Raw genomic sequence first — 15,478 nt, forward strand, 5'->3', positions numbered from 1 at the left:
CCACTTATCCATCCATTTCCAATTTTCTATCCTTCTACTTTTCCATACTCCCAACCAAATAGATCCTAAATATAAGCCTTTGAAACACACACGGCCAAAAAACAAAAAAACGTTACATCAATTCTAGAGGCCGAGTCATGAGAGTCAAGAAGCTTTAACTGTCTTCTGTAAAATCATGAACCAACCTCAATAAACCCATTGGCTACAAATAGTGCAAAAGTTACAAAATAAAAAGATCAAGGAATAGAAATAGTAATCATTGAACCACATTTAACCCAACCATACACCAACAGTTAAGATTTGACCATAATAATCAATCAAACAGTAGATTCATTGTCTGAACATGTTAATTGGATAAGCACAACGACTAATAAATATCAACATGCCCAACATTCCTGAAAGCTTGGATTTGTGCTAAACACAAAAGCTTGTTCAGACTCCCAAATAAAAGTTACGGCTAGATTGCTTTTACTCTACTTAGACTAAGTGCGGAACAATAGTAAATAAGCGCAATGAACTGATAAAACTACCGTAACCCATATTCATCCATCATAAATGATAAAATGAAAGCTTAAAAAATGGGAAAGAGAGATGCAAATACAAGATAACACCGAGACGTATTATTGAAGAGGAAACCAAAGAACTCAACGAAAAATCTCTCCGCGACCCTCCAAGTCGAAATCGATCCACTGGAGAATAAAGTTGGAGTACACGAATAACAAAAGACCCTCCAAGCCTAGTTTACCCCATGTACTTGAACCCTCCAAACTCCTACTACCAACTAACTTCTCGGTGTCTTGTCTTCTCTAACTTTCCAGATCCCACAATTGAACCCGTTTGCATCTGCCAATGAATGGCTCTTTCCAATACTTCCCAGCAGCACCAAAATCTCACTTTACACTCAGAATGAGTGTGGTAAGTGTTTGGGCTAGCAACCTCTCAAGGAACTAGAGATGGAGAGGTAGGAGTTGAGAAAAACCACAAGGAAATATGTAGATGATTGTGGTTATAACAATCTCTAACTCTCAGGTGTATTTTTTAGGATTTTCTCTCTGAAAAGTACTCCTTACACTTTGTGGGTAATGAGGGTATATATAGTATGAATAAAGACTTGGTAAAGCAAAACACAACTTTTTGCCAAATAGAGACTTTTGCGGGTCCTTCGCGGGGTGGCCTTTCCGGCGAGACAGTCGCGAAATTGATAGCTTGGCACAACTCTTCATCTTCCAATCATGTGCTCTACATGTGGCTTTTTCGCGAGCTACTTCTCGTGAGCTACTTGCGAGCCAGTCGCAAAATCCACTTGTTCAACTTTTAAAGCTTAATTCTTCACCGATCTCTCACACTCATGCCTTACAGATAAACCCACATACATACAGGGAAAAATGATTGAAGAAATTACAATCAAATTTGACACAGAATTAAAGCCAACACAATGTAGTTGAAAATTACAACTTTACAATTCCAAACGATTACACAACTAAATCAAGAGTTAAATTGAAGTACACCTTAATAATGCATAATGGAGAATATGAAATATTAAAACACAATAAACTAAACAGAATAACAAAGTTTAGATGTTTAGAGACTACATCAAAATATATACACATAACACATAATAATAATATATATATATATATATATTTTTTTTTTTTTTTAAATCACCACTATGTACTTCTTGTCACATGCATAGCATAGGTGGTGTTTGGTGTAGGAGGGATTTCCTCATCAGCCATAGTGGCAACCAAGTCTTCAATTTCATGCTTGAGCTCATCCTCGAATGAAGAATTGGGATCATGAGGGTTTGGGATATCAAAGATAATAAGGGGTTGTTTGGTTTTTAAAAACCATCACTTATCACAAAAGAATACCTTGCACAAAAGTTTGTGAAGTGTCCTCTCTTCAGTGACAATGATGTGATGGACCTTGGAATAGAATTCTTGAACAAGAATGGGAGTGATTTCAATGAAATCATGAGTGAGGACCACCCACGAGACACAGAAATCCTAGGGGATACAGGTGTTTCCTAGGATAGTTATGTCTACAGGATGTTTAGTGTGCAACTTGCAAACGCCATGATACTCACGAAAGGTATTAGAGGCTCGGACATTGTGAAATTGGTTCTTGTCAAAGCGAGGAGCTGTGGCACTAGCTAGAATGAGCAGATTACGTTAAGAGTCATGATATTGAGGCGAAGGAACAAATTTTGCAATTGAAAATTAATTTAAAGTTCAAGGTTCAATGCATACATGTCATGCTTTGAAATACATAAATCTGGCATGAATGCAGGGAGTACACCAAGGTACTCACTCATATGAAGAACAAGCATCAAGCCAGAGCCGAGGACAAGATCACCATGTCACCAGGAAGATGTACTGCATATGACCATGTCTAATGCAAAGGTCAACTGGCATAGGTCAAACACAAGGCTAAAGCTACAATGCAAACGAATGAATCACTCACACTGTAAACAATCTCCACAACGATTTCAAGCCACACCAGTTTTTTTTTTTTTTTTTTCATTTTTTAATAATACAATAGTTGAGGGAAGAGAAATTTGAATCCTAGACATCTACCAGACTAGTCTTTATCACAAGACAAAAAAGTGACTTGGACATTTTGTCGAACACACCACATCAAGTACAACACACTGGTAAGTGAAGGATCACCCATGATTCCTGCCAAAGTTACTCATAATTTTCCTTCATGGCAGCAAAAGGGAACAAGCCCTATGAATTGAAACCCAATTGATTAGACAAATTGAAAGAATTTAAGTAAAATCCGACTTTTTTCTAAAAAAATTTGCAAACTCCATGTCCTAGAATGAAACTAGATGCAATATAAGATTAAAATGCATGGGGGAGAGCGAGATTACCTCAATGAAGTGTATGGAGATAAACGAAATCAACTATGCTTAAAGAATCTTGAGTTTTGAAAATTTGGGTGAGAGAGAGAGAGGCTTCAGTCTGCCTAGTGTTTTGAAAGTCAGAGGCCAATGTCATGAAAAACACAACTATAATAGATATGGGGTTCTCGGTGAACTGGTGTTTGTCCATAGTTAGATGAGAACATTATGTTTGCCCATTTGAAATTATCGGTTCTTACGAGAACTCTCTAATTGACAAAAGAGGAATGAATGACTGACACTCCTGCACGTAACACATGCAATAATCAAACACCCTCTTTCTTATGAATACAACATCTTAAAATTAGCACATTAAAGGGAAGACATTTTTTGTTCTTTCACAAAGAGACAAGCATATAAAAAGGAGATTTAAGCAAGTGTATTTGAATTTGAAACAAAAGAAATGACTAAAATTTACACTTAAAACTTGCATCACGTGTGTGAAATCAATAACTTAGCAAGTTCAAAACTTTAAATTTGTGTGGAGGCAAGGTTATATCTGCATGTATATGAAATCGAGCCTGGTTTTTTACTTCTATACATAGAGAAGTGAGAATTTCATTCAAACCTTTTTCTCTTTAGAGTTTCTAGGATTCAGACCAAAACACGTAATATAGAGACGTTAGTCACATGAGTGAATACCCGTCAAACTCTCACACATACGGTCAAACACAGTCAAACTCATTTGTGTATGCATATGCAAGCCTAAACTTCAGCAACTGCACTAAGCCAATAAACAAATGCACAAGGGCCAATCATAATCTTATATGCTTACACACTTTTTTTTTTTTTTTTCATTTACTGTTAATCAAAAGCAAAAACACAGACAAAAAAAAAAAAAAACAACAACAACCACCACCTAAAGCAGCAAACAACTAGCTTAAGGTAAAATGCGTGCAAATTCAATGCCTAATGTACAAGTAGGTCCTACAAAAGATGAGAAGAATTTGATCAAGGATGGAACGCCAATCCTCTTAAGTTAGAGAATCTATCCATACCCGAATCTTTCACTTTAGAGGTGAAGGAGCATTACGAGTAGAGGAATTTCTATACAAAACAGATATATGGATCCAAACTTACCAACTGTCATGGAACATAAAGCATACAAGATTTTCTTCACAAATTGACCTTGGTATGTGACAGTGGAAGCATCAATACTAGTATCCTTTCTAGAGGCTCTTGGATAGGTTTATTTCCTGGGGCTCTTCATAGTGGTTCTTGTGTGAGACGAATTGGACACTTGTGAGGATGAAGCTTAAAAGTTGAAACAGATTGGTGTCACTGTCTTCCTTCTCTTGATAATAGTTCTTTATTATCAGACTAAGAAATCAATCAGTTTTTAGTGTAGACGGGAATTGAACCTTAGATTTCTTATTCAACATTAAGATATTTTACCAGTTAAGTTAACTGGAACTCACAAAGAGTATTAAGAAGAGTTTTTTTTTTTTTTTTTTTTTTCAACCTCTCTTGTGATACAGTTTTTTGAGAGTTTTTGTGATAAAGTTGATTTTACCAGTTCTTTTTTTTTTTCTTTTTCCTAATGATACAATAGTTTGACATAGAAATGCATTTACGGTACTAAAACGAAAGAGCTTTTTGATCAAATTGAGTTGGTTTTCCACACTCGTGGTCATGTATTTGTACTCCTTTTTTTTTTTTCACAACTCCTTAGATTCCATCTCCCTCATTATTAGTCAAAGCATTTTATTATTATAACCAATCAACAAATTCTCCAAAGAGATCAAATCTAAACGTCTAGATGGCAAACCTTTTATCATAGTTTCTGGCACAAAGGGGCCAAGGAAGCACTGTAAAACAAGATGACTTGGAAATCTATTGTGAGACCTAGAAAAATGTCACAACTAATAATAGGAATGATGAAACCTAAAAGAAAGTGGACACAGCTAGCGCTACACATGAAAAAAGAACATTAACAATTTATGTAGTTTAGCTTTAAGCATTCATCAACATGATGCAGCAACAAGGAGAAAATTTCACTAACAAATATGGATATTATAAAGATAAATATCAAAAAAACCAAACCAAAAATACATCTAAAAAGCTCTCTCACAAATAAAAGAATAGAAAATTTTTTATTCCCTGTTCTAATTTGTGACATACACATCACACATTTGGAACAAACCACATATAAATGTCTATTAAAGTTGACTAATTCTAAAGAAAAAAAAAGTGCCATACAAACCAAAAAAGAAAAAAGAAAAAAAAATGCAAGACATAGATAGCTTGCAATAGCTACTATGATGAGTGCTAATTTCAACCTGCCACTATTTAAGCCTCTCATTGACATCGACAACTTTGGTTTAATGACAAAATGATTCTCATGCTTGATGCCCTTATTAATTAAATCACAATTGAACATCGCATATATGTACTAACTAGTTGATAATTTCCATCCAAAAAAAAAAAAACTAGTTGATAATTTGTGTGGTAAACAAGAAAGTTTAACATAATATGAATTTTTCCTATTATTTTTATCTAAATATGAATTTTGATGATTATTTTAGTTACTGATAGGCATTTACGAATGTGGTTGTAGATTGAACTATATCTTCTAGCATTAGGTGTTTATTATGATTATGTTTGTGTATGGAACTATATATTCTACCATTTAAAGAAAATAGGAAGTGTCAAGATTCTAATGAAAGTTTTGACTATATAATAGAATTTAAATTCAATTGAAAATTTTCTATTGAAATAATGATGTATAAAATTATGAAAACTCAAAAGTTTATATAGTACCATATTATGATGTAAACCAAAATTTTCTATTCCAAAATTTGTACACATTCTTGCACAAAAATCAATTATGCATTCAACTAAAAATTGTTATCCTAATACAAAATTTCTCATGACATAGATTCAACCAAATAATTTCTGTATTGCTATTCTTATGAGTAGTGTGATTCATAGTAGGCATATCAAGTTTTGTATTAAAAGATCAAACAAGGCAATAAGTTGTATGTTCTGATTTTTGAGAGTATTGATTTGTTATTCCAATTTAATCTCGGTGTTGTGATTTTTTTTTCCATCTATTTGTAGGTATTATCTTGTTGGTCTTAATGGTGCGTGGGATTTTGTTGATCAAAACTGTGATGCTTTGGTCCTCTTGGATGACAGCAATGGTGATAAAAACCATTCCACCGATATTTTCTTATGTTCTCTGACTTGTAGGTGTTATCCTGAATTTTCATATGTTCTCTCTTTTTAAGATATTTTTTGTTAATTATGGGTCAATTCACCTAAGGGTCTTAGCAACAATTTTTGGTTTAGCGTTTGATGACTGTTTATGGATAAAGATGCCTAAATGAAACTAGGGGAAAATGTAAGAAACAGACTTTAAAAGAGTTGCTATCTCTTTACATTTTTATATGTTTAGGAGTCTATCAATAAGATTCTAAAGTACATATTGATTATGTGGAAAACTTAGAAAATTAATGAATTGAGAATATGTTTCTATTGAATTTTGCTGTTTTGGTTTCCACAAATTGTTACAATCACCTTTACTTCACCAACTAGTTGTTTCAAGCACTTTTTGGTTATGGTTTTTCAAGTCTAAAATGTCAAAAAATTCAAAAATAAATAAATAAAATGAAATACTTTTCTTATTCCAATTTCTTTTTTCTTTTTTCTTTTTTTCTTTTTTTGCTGAATTATTCCAATTTCTGTTAAACTGACAATAAAAAACAACTCAATATTGATAACTCTTTTTATTGGAGTTCTCTGATGTGAACTACTATACTTGAAAGCACAGGCTAAACAACATTCTTTCATATTTCAATAGACACCTAATCTTAGGCATCTTGGCCTCTTTGATTTTAGCATTCCTTGCCATTTGTGTAGCTTGATTTTGTTGAATGATCTTATTTATTTCTCTTTCTTCTCTCCCAAATCACCAAAAAAGGAGATCTACTGAAAGCTACCAATGGGCAGAGACAACACTGGCCAAAATTCCACGACTGGATAATAACATAATACAGACATTTAACCTTTTTGCCCATGGAAGTTTTGATGAAAGAGAAACAGTTAGTCTTCTAGGTACTTACTAGTTCTTTGCCTTTGTTTCATTTTCCCCACTCGTCAAATGGAGTTGAAAAGGCTTTAAAAAGTTGGTTCTGACTCCCCTCCCGTTCAAAATTCTTCAGTTTTCTCCAGTTTTTACTTGGATGAAGGACACGTGGCACATAAAACATTTGAAGGTAAAAAAAAATGCCACATCAAAACATTATTCATCTCCATCTTACCCACCCCTTTCACTCAGCAGCAACTTCCATTCACAAACCCACCTCCCATATACACCAACAATCATGGCAAATGCACGGCAAGGAGCCATCGAAATGGTGCCAAAGGTGCCACCCACTAACACCCATGGTGATTTTCATCTCCTTAGAAAGGCCAATTGGTGATTGTCAATTTTCACTTTTTGCTTATCACCATCTTGCACTTTTTGGTCTCTGAGAAAGTGTAAGAAAAGAAATGAAATTGAAATCTTGAAGCTTTTATCAAAAAATGGAAATTGAAATCTTGTATATGGGTAAGTTTCTTTCCTTTCTTACATTGCTTCCTCTCCTCTTCTTCTCAAAGCCACATAGAAGAACGTCCCTACTATGGTTGGTCCCAACAAAGCAACCATTTCCTTTTAAGAAAACAAAAAATAAAAGTACAATAGCCGCAAAACCTTTGTAGCATTGCTATTTGTTGCCATCAGTGTTAGTGGGTGGTGTCTCCAGCACCATTCCAATGGCTCCTTACCGTCCGTTTGCCAAGATTGTTGGTGCACATGGGAGGTGGGTTTGTGAATGGAGGTTGCTGCTGAGTGAAAGGTGTGGGTAAGATGGAGATAAATAATGTTTTGATGTGGGTAAGATGGAGATAAATAATGTTTTGATGTGACATTTTTTTTTTTTACCTTCAAATGTTTTATGCGCCACATGTTCTTCATCCGAGTAAAAACTGGAAAAAACTGGAGAAAACTGAAGAATTTTCAATGGGAGGGGATCTGAACCCTAAAAAGTTATTTGGTTTGTATTGGTTTCTTGATCATTTGAAGGTGCACACAACGTTGGGAAGATTGACCGTGAATTCATACAGAAACGCCTCCCTGACTTCAAGGGGAACAGGCAGCCTAACCCAACTATAGCTCCTAATCCTCGCTAAGATGAAAATGAGATGCCAAGACAATAATACGACCACCACTCATCCTTCTTCTTCATCCACGGCATCATATGGACCCTATTAATAGGGTAAGGCCTAAGTCTTCAATTAAAAGCCAGCAAAGCGGCCATAATCATAAATTCTTGGCAGAAGCCCACTAAAAGGACTACAACTACAAAATGATCCCAAAATCCACTTAAAGCAATGTACTAACATCCTTAGACAAGTTGAAGAAAGCCCATATAAGGCCCAAGAAGGAAAGCAAAGAGATCAAGAGAGTACTATGAATTCAACTTATTAGACTAGCAGAATAGAAATTAGTTTGCTCTAAAATTTTTGTCATCATCTCTTCCCTTAAAAAACCAATGGACTGAAAGTCCAATGAGTCAATAACATGCTCCACTAACTTCATCCAATACACTTTGAATTGAGTTCCAAACCTCACACTCTAAGTTTGGGAGTGGGAGTTGGAGCTGAAGCTTGGGGAGATAAATACCTTGGGGTGCTTCCTTGAATAACTAATATAACACATAGAAACACTTTAACCCAAAAGGCCTAAGTCAATGTGTATGTGCTCAATTATGTTATATTAACTTCTCATTGTTCTCATCATTATTCAATGTGAGACTTTAATCGTTATTTAATGTGAGACTCCAATCACACGTGTATACCCAATATATACTTGGGTGACTCTTTTCACGGTTTGAATAAAATTTCCATTACTTATAAAAAATACTTTAAAATGAGTACATAAAAGTGAGAAGCATTAAAGTTAGGTCTTTTACTATTTTACATTTTCAAAGAATATGATGGTAGTGAAGCAATGAGAAAACAAGAACAAATAGCGGCCTTGTTGATCAGAGCAATGAGAAAAGTTAAGGCCCCTCACAAGTCACGCCTTGGCAGTTTTAATATTGGGTGAATTTGGGAAGACTTCATTGATGGCATGACACCTTCAAGACAACAGTGTTCCCCTCCCTTACAAAGCCTCATTTTTGTTTTGTTTTATTTTAGGTTTTTTGTTCTTTTTTTTTTTTTTTTGCTTTTGTTTAATACTTTGGACCGAAATGTAAAATAAAGCAAGAATGACCAAAATAATTCAAAAATTATAGAATCAATTGATATAGTCTACTACTTTGACTGTGATGGAATAGTATGGTTGTTTTTACTGGTTTTGTGACCAGTACAAAAAAGTCTAACCATAGTGATATGTACCATATGTTTTTAAAACATTGCTTTAAATACAATAAAATGGGGGGGGGGGGGGGGGGGGGAAGATTACATGTGGCAAACCATGTCTAGTCTTTTGAAGATTCAATGCCAATCCGAATTTTTAGGATTAGGCCTTATTATAATATTTCTGGTTAAGGAAGATAAATTTCTTCAATAACCATGTCTTTATTTGCTAAGGGTGTTGTAACTTGGTGGAATATCTAACTCTCCTTCATTAGGTAAATTAAGGTTCAAATCTCACTTCTCCCATATTTGTGACTATCAAATTAGTATAATAAAAAAATAAATAATAAAAAAAAAACTTTATTTGTGTACACTCCATCACTTTGGGTTCGTTTGGTTGGAGAAATAGAAAAGTTGGATGATAGAAAAAAGGTGAGATGATGGAAAAATAAGAGGATAGTAAAGATTAAGTTTTTCTTCATGTGTGTTTGGTTGGAGGGATGGAAAACTCATTTGTTCGGTTAGGGTAAAAGGTGAGAGGATAGAATAAGTATTTTCTATAAATTTACTTTTTTGTCCTTATTTCATTATATATAAGAAGTAATTTATTTGTAATATTAAAACATTAAACATTTTTTTTCTCTTTGTTATTATATTTATCACTTTTTTTATATTATAAAACAATGGTGAAAGAGAGAGAGAGAGAGAGAGGAACAAACCAACAAAGAAAGAAAATGACTAATAGAGGGAAAAAAAAAAGTAAAGAGAGATGCATGTTCAATGACTTCAATAGTTTAATTGAGGTCAAAAAAAAAAAAACGAACTAGAATAATTAAGCAAATTCACCTAAGTTTCCTCTCTAAATTAGGGGGAAAAAAAACGTTTTGGTGGGCCTAGAGAGAAAACAATGGGCCCCACCAATTTTTTCTCCTAAAATCACTCCAAAAAAAATCATTTTCTCTCCGCATTTTCTCCCCCTTTTCCATACCCCCTAAAATCCACTCAACCAAACAAACTCTTAGGTCCTTAGTTGAAATAACTCAACTGGCACTTCCTCTTTACATTATACTTGGATGGAAGCTGAGGTTGTGGGTTAATACTCCACTGTGTGTGCATATTAAATTATCCATGCCTTTCTATGGTCTTGTACCTCCATGTGTAAAATTTTTATTCCTTCTTGGCATTGGAAGCACTCTCTCTATGTAGCCAAAATGATTGGCTTATGAGATCTTGGTATTCTGCTGCAAAATGAAATTTGGCTAATATTTTATAGATATTGCAAATATATAGCAATGGGAGAGCATTTTGTTCAAGGTTAATGGTTCAAGAAGATATATAAGAACAATTGGATCTATTGTTGGTTCAAGCATAATAGCTGCTTCCCCTATAAACTGCAATTATTAACTGATGCATATTAATCAGCTACTCTTCAGAAAAACCTTTGTGCTGTGTTTGGGGCCTATAAGATGGAGGCAGTCTGAAATTCATATTTGTTAGCATCTTGTAGTTTTGATAGATGTTTGATCAAATAACCTATATAAAAGAAGAAGTTAGATGTAACAAAAGCATACCTTTCCCTTTTCAGGATCCCTACCTAATTTACTTGGAAAAAAAGCAAAGGTGAGTTTAGTGTTGTTGTAAATTAGCAGAAAACTTAGTGTTGTCCTAACATAATATTTTTTATTTCATAAATTCAACAGGCATTTAGGGCTCATAGAAAGAGTTATCAACATGAATAACAAGATCATAAATCAATTGGTAGGCAAGCAAATCTAGCCCATGATTCAATGCAGATTTTTATAAATAAATAAAATCATAAACATTGAAATTAAAATGGCAGAAGTTCCACTATTTTGCATTAGAACATGAACATGATTCTCAGCAAGAGTCCATAACTCATGGTTAATGGAATTATATTTCCAAAGTGAAGTAAACTGACTCAAGTTTTGTGGTCTGTTGGAAAATGTACATAGTATCTTGTTTTAAGTATCACATTGCATTATGGATGAGTACTCTTCTCTCTGAGAACCTATAATGAATGTTGTTTTGTTTTTGAAGAATGGCCTTATGCAATTGGCAAGAGAGGAGGAAGCCTATAAGCTCAAGAAGTAAACTAAGAGGCAATAGAAGAGGTGATTTGGTTATGCTCACTATACTGATGAGAACACATTGCTTTTTTTTTTTTTTGGTTAAAAGGATAGTATTATAAAAGCATTAGCGTGCTGGAAGGTGGGTATCAAGTACAAAAATGCTGCTGCTAGCGGCTACATGAGTGCTATCATAGTTTAAGACCTCCATAACAAATAAGGGAGGGGTTACAAAAGAAACAAAAAGCTCCGATTGAGCACGCCCAATTTTTGCAAGAGAATCAGTTGCGCTATTAGATTGCTTGTAGCAGTGAAGGAGATGGACTTGCTGGAAAGCTTGGAGAGTGTCCTTGCAATCATTGACCAAAGGCTGGGTTAGCCTATTAGAGTTGGATGGGGAGGAAAGAAGTTTAATAGCTTCAGCAGAGTCCACACATTTATAATGAGATTGCAGATATTAAGGTGCCTTGCCATATGAATGCCATCACGAAGTGCCCACAGTTCTGCCATGAGGACAGAGGCAGCGCCAATGTGCCTAGCAAAACCTTAAACCTACCTCCCCACCGAGTCGTGGATGAGGCCTCCACCACCAGCTTTATGGTCAATAACTGAAGCATCCGTGTTTAATTTGAACCAGCCTGAAGGAGGTTTTAATCCAATTGCAGTTGGCTCGAGCTTTTGGCATGTGGGAAAGGGAAGGGGTTGTAAGGAAGTGAAATTCTAGAGTTTTAGCAATACAGTCCTGCAGCAAATAGGGGTCGAGCTGAGTATATTGCAAGGCCACCTTATTTCTATTGATCCAAATGGACCAAAAGAGGAAGAGAAGGTGTCATGGTATATGATGGTGTCAAAAAGCAAGTTTGGAGGTGCAATTGGCGTGAAGCCAATCTAAAATAGGCAGTCCGAAAGTGTGGATGAGGCCAAAGGGAGGCCAAGATGATTCCAGAAGCTTACAAAATGAGGGCAGTCACAGAGCGAATGATTGATGGATTCAAAGCCAGAATTACAGACAGGACATCTTTGATCAAGGTTTAACCCCCTTGAACCCAGAACTTCTCTGACAAGAATGCTATTGTATGTATAGAGCCATATGAAAATGAGGAGTTTTGGAAGAGCTTTCACCTTCCAAATCTAGGATAAGGAGGAAGTAGGGGGGTTCAAGGCATTTAAGCCTTTTGCTGTAGTATAGGCTGACCGAAGTGTGAAATTTCCATCATTAGAAAAGGCCCAAGCTAGAGAATCCTCATCTGAGGATCCAAAATTGACAGGGATAGCTTGCAAAATGTTGAGAATGGGAGTAGGGAGGTCAAAGGAAAGATGGAAGTTCCAGTTGCCATTGCTATCAATCATGTGACTGACAAGCTGGTGTTCCTCTTCCATATTGAGAGGACCATGGAGATGGGATCGAAGAGTACCAGTGGGGGACCAGATATCAAACCAAAAGGATGTGCTGGTGCCAGAAGTGATAACCTTTCTCAACCCAAAATCAAGGAGAGGCTTGGCTTCCTTGCACGCGACCCAAGTGCGAGAGCAGGCACCTTTGGAGGACCAAGGGTTGCTATTTGGGTTGTTGGAGAGGTATTTTGCCTTCAAGACCTAAGACCAAGGGGAAGGATCTTCAGAAACGAGTCTCCAATTGAGTTTTGTAAGAAGGGCGAGGTTTCTAGGTCTTGACTCATGCAAGCCGAGCCCACCATGATCTTTGGGAAGAGTAACTGTATTCCAATTAACCAAGTGCATCTTCCCTTTTTCTAGGGTGGAACCCCACAAGAAATTCTTATTGGCTCTATCAATCTCAATGCAAACTACAACAAGAAGCAGAGCTCCTTGCATTACATAATCAGGTATGGGGTTTGATGAGGATTGAATGAGGACCCGCCTTCCTGCTAGGGAGAGCAGACTAGCTTGCCAACCAGAAAGCTTCTACTGAACCTTATGGACAACAAAATTGAAATCTCTAGTGCCTCGGTCCGCAAACATTAGAGGAAACCCAAGGTATCGATCAAAGCTATGAATAAAATATAGCCCTTCTTCATTGTTTGTATTCAAAACAAAAAGCCGGCGACGCATAATCATTTCTTTTTCCTCTCTTTTTATTAGCTTAAGGTAGCATATTAAAGGTATTTTATTAAGTTGAATTTGAATAATAAATTGGACATTTATTTTAAATTTTCTCTATCCTTCAAATGATTTTACATTTTTAGTTGTTAGCTTGAAATTTGCTAATCTATTCATTTGACTAGTTCCATTTTGACTAATTTATGTTGTAGGCTATCAGAAGATATGTAAGAATCATAAGCATGTGCTGGTTCGATACATTCTAAGGATGTTCCCTTTCAAAGAATGACTAATCCAAAAGAAGAAAAAACTCTGTTACAACTTCCCTATAGAACCACATCCATTTCCACATAGGTCTCCATGGCAAAAGCAATTTGTAAATCCAATTAGTCGAAACAACTTTAGTTAACAAAAAATAGTTAAAAGTCCCTTATAAGTTAAAACGCCTCTATAATATTTCCCAAATAGCTAACAAATGAACAATGTTTCAGTACATTTATTGAGCACTGCTTATCAACAATCCAATTTCAGCCAATTTTTAATTCATTTCTCTCTTCCTCACTTACACTCTCTCCCTCAACTAGACCAAGCTCGCTCTCTCTCTTCCCTTGAATAAAACCTCCATAGCTAGTCAATAAATATTGAGGTTGATGAAGGCGTATGCTTGTTAAAATAGTAAAAGTAGAGTTTTTAGAGTTAGTTTAGCTAAAATTGTGTAGAGTCTAATGTGAATGCTCCAAGGCCCCAATTTAAATTGATACATTATCAGCTCCCCAAATAATAGTTAGCTTTTGGTAACATTCCAACCATAGGAATTCTATATTTCTAAAGAACTCAACAACCATAATATATTTCTACTCTATGCCATTGCCATTATATAGAGACTCAAATTAGTACACGCAAGAAATGTAGAAATCGCTTCGTCTACAAGCAATTATTGAACTTAAAAGAGAAGCTTATATGAAAAAATAAAGATGTCAAGAGTTCATTATTGTCAAGACTGTCACTTAGTAACCGACCATAGGCAAGAAGCAGTTTTGTCGGACCTGACCTGGAAATCCAGTCAAAACATTAAGCTCTGACATCTTCATCATTGCCCAAGAAAAGTCCATTCGGAAGGTTGATCCATCATTTGAAGCATAAGCCCTTACCAGTTTTGCGATATTCTCATTAGCTAGAAACTGCTGATCAGCTAAAAGGAGTCCTCTCCCTTTTAATGATTGGCTGTGAATTCATGCAGACTCACTCATTTCCAATGATTCCATGGGTTAAGAAGAAGGCTGAGTGTTGGTCCTATTACTATCTTGGCACCTTATTCTCATCTCAGTGAGGAAATCAGAAGCTACGGTTGGTTCAGGCTGCCCTATCCCCTTGAAGTCAGAGAGGCGTTTCTGTATGAACTCCCAGCCAATCTTCCCAATGTTGCATGCACCTTCAGATGATCAAAAACTGATGCAAACCAAAGAACATTTCAAACTCTTTTCAACTGCAAATAACAAGTTTGTAAAATGAGAAAAAGCCTAGCTAGTAAGTACCTAGAAGATTGACTATTGCTCTTCCATCAAAACCTCTAAGAGCAAAAAGGTGAGGTGTCTGTGTTATATTATCACTCGGTCATGGAATCTCAGCCAGTCCTTCATTGAAATATGAATGAGTGCTGTCCCTCCTGCTTGTTAACACTGGATAGAAAGGGCCACCAGCCTGTAATAGTTTTCACCAGAGAATTCCAATAAAAAGAGCAGCTAGATATTGCAAAATAAATAACATATATAAGAGAACAGACAAAAGCACAAAATAGCTATGCTTAGCTTGGCTGGTAAGAAGTGGAGGTAAAGGATTTGGAAACTATAGAAAAAATAAAGGAAAAAAAAAAATCAACTCAACCAAGTGTATGTACAAACACTCAAAGACACAGCTGTTTTCAACTTTTAATTAACTATATACAGAAAGTGCCAGTGCCTAAGCATAACTTAGTTCAATATCTAGAGTGCGAAAAATAAATGATCATTGAAAGGGAACTGCCAAATGAGGAGATTTACTTAATATAAGGACACAAAGAACAAACATAAAAAATGAAAAC

The 15,478-nt window shown here is 35.5% G+C and overlaps 2 protein-coding genes across 24 annotated transcripts in view; both read right to left on the reverse strand.

Annotated features, from left to right (window-relative positions):
- LOC126720924 (receptor-like protein 6) overlaps nucleotides 1–15,478 on the reverse strand; it is a 224,904-nt gene that overhangs the window by 44,999 nt on the left and 164,427 nt on the right. For 4 of the 20 annotated variants that reach the window (XM_050423829.1, XM_050423818.1, XM_050423817.1 and 1 more), the window contains one exon: nucleotides 14,243–14,709. The exons of the other annotated variants lie outside the window; for them this stretch is intronic. The gene's annotated coding sequence lies outside the window, so the exon portion shown is untranslated. Of the gene's footprint in view, nucleotides 1–14,242; nucleotides 14,710–15,478 lie in introns of those variants that run through there. 20 annotated transcript variants of the gene reach the window in all.
- Nucleotides 1–15,478, reverse strand: part of LOC126720923 (receptor-like protein 6) — a 142,619-nt gene that overhangs the window by 30,866 nt on the left and 96,275 nt on the right. The window lies entirely within an intron of this gene.

The sequence above is a fragment of the Quercus robur genome, chromosome 4 (genome assembly GCF_932294415.1).
Source record: "Quercus robur chromosome 4, dhQueRobu3.1, whole genome shotgun sequence".
Classification (NCBI taxonomy): Eukaryota; Viridiplantae; Streptophyta; class Magnoliopsida; order Fagales; family Fagaceae; genus Quercus; species Quercus robur.